At 45.7% G+C, this 4,967-nt stretch overlaps 1 protein-coding gene across 2 annotated transcripts in view; it reads left to right on the top strand.

Annotated features, from left to right (window-relative positions):
• The window catches only part of ZNF627 (zinc finger protein 627), a 25,354-nt gene that overhangs the window by 7,562 nt on the left and 12,825 nt on the right, over positions 1 to 4,967 (top strand). The window contains exon 2 of one of the 2 annotated variants that reach the window (XM_011994043.1): positions 237 to 391. The exons of the other annotated variant lie outside the window; for it this stretch is intronic. The gene's annotated coding sequence lies outside the window, so the exon portion shown is untranslated. The remainder of the gene's footprint in view (positions 1 to 236; positions 392 to 4,967) is intronic. 2 annotated transcript variants of the gene reach the window in all.

Raw genomic sequence — 4,967 nt, 5'->3', positions numbered from 1 at the left:
TTTTTTTTTTTTTGTAGATGGGGTCTTACTATGTTGTCCAGGCTGATCTCTAATTCCTGGGCTTAAGTGATTCTCCCACCTTGGCCTCCCAAAAGACATAAATATGGTGTCATATTTATCATATATATCATACAATTGATGAATCAATATATCATATATGATGGATCAAAATTGGTGAGCCAATATGTTACTAAAGTTCAGACTTCATCAAAATTGGTAATTTTTGTTCTTCGAAGGACACCAAGAACTTGAAAAGATAATTCACGAAGTGGAAGAACAACTTGCAAATCCTGTATCTGGTGGGAAATCGTATTCAGAAGCAGCCTGAGTCTCAGTCCCCTCCATCACACTCCATCAGGGTGGGGACTGAATTGGCAGCCAGGACTCCCAGGTATCCTGTCCCATCACTGTAGGAGGCAGTCTACCTCCTGGACCTCTCTGAACAGTTGTGCACCTGCAATCCTGGATCTCACCCAGATCATGGGGTGACAACAGGAAGTGGCCATCCAGAGAGAAATCTGAGCTTGGTGTTTTGGGTTTGTGGGTGGGAGGTACTCTCAGGACAACCTCCCCCTCTGTGGAGTCAGACTTGGGTGGGCCCAGCAGAGTGGCATGTGTGGTTCCCAGCTCCTTCATCCCGAGTGGGTGGGAGCCTGTCATCCCCTATGCATTCCAGATATATGAAGCAGGGTCTCAAGTTTACAGCCTTGTTCCCTGTTAAAGAGAGATTGCCCTGGAAACTTGTCAAGGAATGTCAAGGAAGAGTTTATTCAGCACAATTGCAGTGAGTCATGACAGCTGTAATAGGGGAGGGAGATTGAACTCAACCTTGAATGCAGCAAGAATATTATTGGATTTATAGCCAATGGACAAGGTGAGGGAGAGAATGGAACTTGCTTGGGTCTCATAGGTGGTGGAAAAAGAACTTGATTGGATATTAAGGTAGGAGGAGTCTCTATAAACTACCTCAGATAGATTCTTGCTGAAACCGACTTCTGGAGGCCAGTGCCAAGGCCTAGTCAAAAAGAGGGCTCTGAGGAGCTTGACTCAAGTTTGGTGAAGGAAGGAGTACTTGAGCCCTCTTCAGCCTAGTTTTTCTTTTCTTGTTTTTTTTTGAAATGGAGTCTTGCTCTGTCTCCCAGGCTGGAGTGCAGTGGTGCGATCATGGCTCTCTGCAACCTCCACCTCCCAGGTTCAAGCAGTTCTCTGCCTCAGCCTCCCAAATAGCTGGTTTTTACAGGCACCCACCACCACGCCTGGCTGATTTTTTTGTATTTTTATTAGAGACAAGGTTTCACCATCTTGGCCAGGGTGGTCTTGAACTCCTGACCTTGTGAGCCACTGCATCTGGCCTCTTCAGCCTAGTTGTTCCCAGGGCTCTGTATTAGTCTGTTTTTGTGCTGCTAATAAAGACATACCCAAGAGTGGGTAATTTATAAAGGAAAGAGGTTTCATTGACAGGTCAGTATGGCTGGGGAGGCCTCAGGAAACTTACAATTATGGTGGAAGGGGAAGCAAACATGTCCTTCACATGGCAGCAGCAAGGAGAAGTGCAGAATAAAGGTTGGGGAAGCCCATTATAAAACCAGATCTCATGAAAACTCACTGTTATGAGAACAACATGGAGGTAATCCCCCCAATGATTAAATTATCTCCCACTTGCTCCCTCCCATGACACGCAGGGATTAGGGGAACTATAAGAGGATATTTGGGTGGGGACACAGCCAAATCATATCATTCCACCCCCAGCCCCTCCCAAATCTCATGTCCTCACATTACAAAACAATCATGCCCTCCCAACGGTCCCCCAAAGTCTTAAATCATTCCGACATTAGCTCAAAAGTACAAGTCCAAACTCATTTGAGACAGGGCAAGTCTCTTCTGCCTATGAGCCTCTAAAATCAAAAACAAGTTAGTTACTTCCTAGATACAGTCAGGATACAGGCATTGGGTAAATACACGCATTCCAAATGGGAGAAATTGGCCAAAATAAAGGGGTAGAGGCCCTATGCAAGTCCAAAATCCAGTAGGGCAGTAATTAAATCTTCAAGCTTTGAAATAATATCCTTTGACTCCACGTCTCACATCCAGGTCACGCTGATGCAAGAGGTGGGCTCCCTCAACATTGGGCACCTCTGCCCCTGTGGCTTTACAAGGTACAACCCCCACTCCTTGCTGCTTTCATGGCTGGCATTGAGTGTCTGTGACTTTTCCAGGTGCACGGTGCAAGGTGCAAGCTCTCAGTGGATCGACCATTCTGGGGTCTGGAGGACGGATGGTGGCCCTCTCCTCACATCTCTACTAGGCAGTGCCACAGTGGGGACTCTGTGTGGGGGCTCCAACTCCCATATTTCTCTTCTGCACTGCCCTAGCAGAGGTTCTCCACGAGGGCCCCTGCAGCACAGCTCTGCCTGGAGATCCAGGCGTTTCTACACATCCTCTGAGATCTAGGCAGAGGTTCCCAAACCTCAGTTCTTGCCTTCTGTGCACCCACAGGACCAACACCACATGGAAGCTGCAGAGGCTTGGGGCTTGCACCCTCTGAAGCCATGACCTGAATTGTACTTTGCCTCCTTTTAACAATGACTGAGGGCACCAAGTCCCTACGGTGCATATAGCAAGAGGCCCTGGACCAGGCCCAGGAAAGCAACCAGTTTTTCCTCTTAGGATTCTGGGCCTGTGAAGGGAGGGGCTGCCATGAAGGTCTCTGATGTGTCCTGGAGACATTTTCTCCCTTGTCTTGGCAATTAACATTTGGCTCCTCATTACTTATGCAAATTTCTGTAGCTGTCTTGAATTTCTCCCCAGAAAATGGGTTTTTCTTTTCTTTTCTTTGTTTTTTTTTTTTTTTTTTGAGACAGAGTTTTGCTCTTGTTGCCCAGGCTGGGGTGCAATGGCGCGATCTTGGCTGGCTACAGCCTCCACCTCCTGGGATCAAGCGATTCTCCTGCCTCAGCCTCCCGAGTAGCTGGGATTACAGGCATGTGCCACCACAGCCAGCTAATTCTGTATATTTGGTAGAGAAGGGGTTTCTCCATGTTGGTCAGGCTGCTCTCAAACTCTGGATCTCAGGTTATCCACCCGCCTAGGCCTCCCAAAGTGCTGGATGACAGGCATGAGCCACCACGCCCGGCTGGGTTTTTCTTTTCTGTTCCATTGTCAGGCTGCAATTTTTCCAAACTTTAATGTTCTGTCACCTCTTGAATGCTTTGCCGCTTAGCAATTTCTTCCACCAGGTACTGGAAGTCATCTCACACAAGTTCAGAGTTCCACAGATCTCTAGGGCAGTGGCAAAATGTCGCCAGTCTCTGCTAAAACATAACAAGAGTCACCTTTGCTTCCAGTTGCCGACAAGTTTCTCATCTCCATCTGAGACCACCTCAGCCTGGACTTTATTGTCCATATCACTGTCAGCATTTTGGTCAGAGCTATTCAAGAAGTCTTTAGGAAGTTGAGACTTTCCCACATCTTCCTGTCTCTTGAGCCCTCCAAGTCTCTAGGACATTCCAAACTTTCCCACATTTTCCTGTCTTCTGAGCACTCTAAACTATTCCAACCCCTGCCTGTTCCCCAGTTCCAAAGTTGCTTCCACATTTTCAGGTATCTTTATGGGAGAGTACCCCACTACCCAGTACCAATTTACTGTATTAGTCCATTCTCACGCTGCGAATACATACCTAAGACTGGATAATTTATAAAGGAAAAAGGTTTAATCGACGTACAGTTTAGCATGGCTGGGAAGGCCTCAGAAAACTTAATCATGATGGAAGGGAAAGCAAACGTGTCCTTCACATGGTGGTAGCAAGGAGAACTGCAGAGCGAAGAGGGGGAAAAGCCACTTATGAAACCATCAGATCTTGTGAGAACTCTATCATGAGAACAGCATGGGGGTAACTGCCCCCATGATTAAATTACCTCTTACTGGGTCCCTTCCACAACATGTGGGGATTATGGGAACTACAGTTTAAGATGAGATTTGGGTTGGGACACAGCCAAACCATCTCAGGCTCAAAATAAGTTCCTAAGTTTCTGGTTTCCCTTGCCACAATCCCAAATGTCAACTTCCCCTCTCCAGTTGACACGATCTTCAGTTTTGTCTCCCCCATGCTAGATTTGAAGCAGTTGTAATATTTTAGTTGTTTATAATTTTCCATAGAATAATAAATAGCCATTTTAAAGATTTATCTTTTTGTCAGTGTATATTTTACATGAGACAAAAACTATTCAAGTGGTGAGTAACCATTTGAAATCACATTGTGTAAAATGTGTGTCCCTAATGATGTGTGGTGTTAAGCATCTTTATATGTGCTTATTGGCCATTTGTGTATATCGTGGAGAAATGTCCATTCAAGTTCTTTGCCCATTTATTATTTATTTATTTTTATTTTCACTTTTTTTTTGTAAGTGCTGTGATGCCCAGGCTGGATTTGAACTCCTGGGCTTGAGATCCTTCTGACTGAGGCTCCTGAGTAGCTGGGATTACAGGTGTGTTCCAGCATGCCCAGCCAATTTTGCCCATTTTCAGAAAACTCAAGGCACCCGCCACTTCACCCGGCTAGTTTTTTGTATTTTTTAGTAGAGACGGGGTTTCACCATGTTAGCCAGGATGGTCTCGATCTCCTGACCTCATGATCCACCCGTCTCGGCCTCCCAAAGTGCTGGGATTACAGGCTTGAGCCACCGCGCCCGGCCCATACTTTTTTGAACCCAGAAAAGGTCTTTTCTGGAAATGTGTTCTTTCCTGGGCATGAAGGGAGCATTCTCAATTCCCCAGCATACCTGGGTTTTTTGAGTATCCTAATTTCTGAAAGAAATTTTTCTCCTCAGCTTTTCTTCCCAGGCTTTAGATGGTCTATCATATGTCTCGGCCATAATCTGTTGGCCCAGGTAGCTTCAGGGTTTTTGTTTACTTTATGATATTTCAAGCAATTGCTGCCAATTTTTTTTTTTTTTTTTTTTTTTTTTTT

Source organism: Mandrillus leucophaeus, unplaced genomic scaffold (assembly GCF_000951045.1).
Source record: "Mandrillus leucophaeus isolate KB7577 unplaced genomic scaffold, Mleu.le_1.0 Scaffold440, whole genome shotgun sequence".
Lineage (NCBI taxonomy): Eukaryota > Metazoa > Chordata > Mammalia > Primates > Cercopithecidae > Mandrillus > Mandrillus leucophaeus.
Note: the sequence above shows the minus strand (reverse complement) of the source record. Positions and strands in the feature narration are given on the sequence as shown.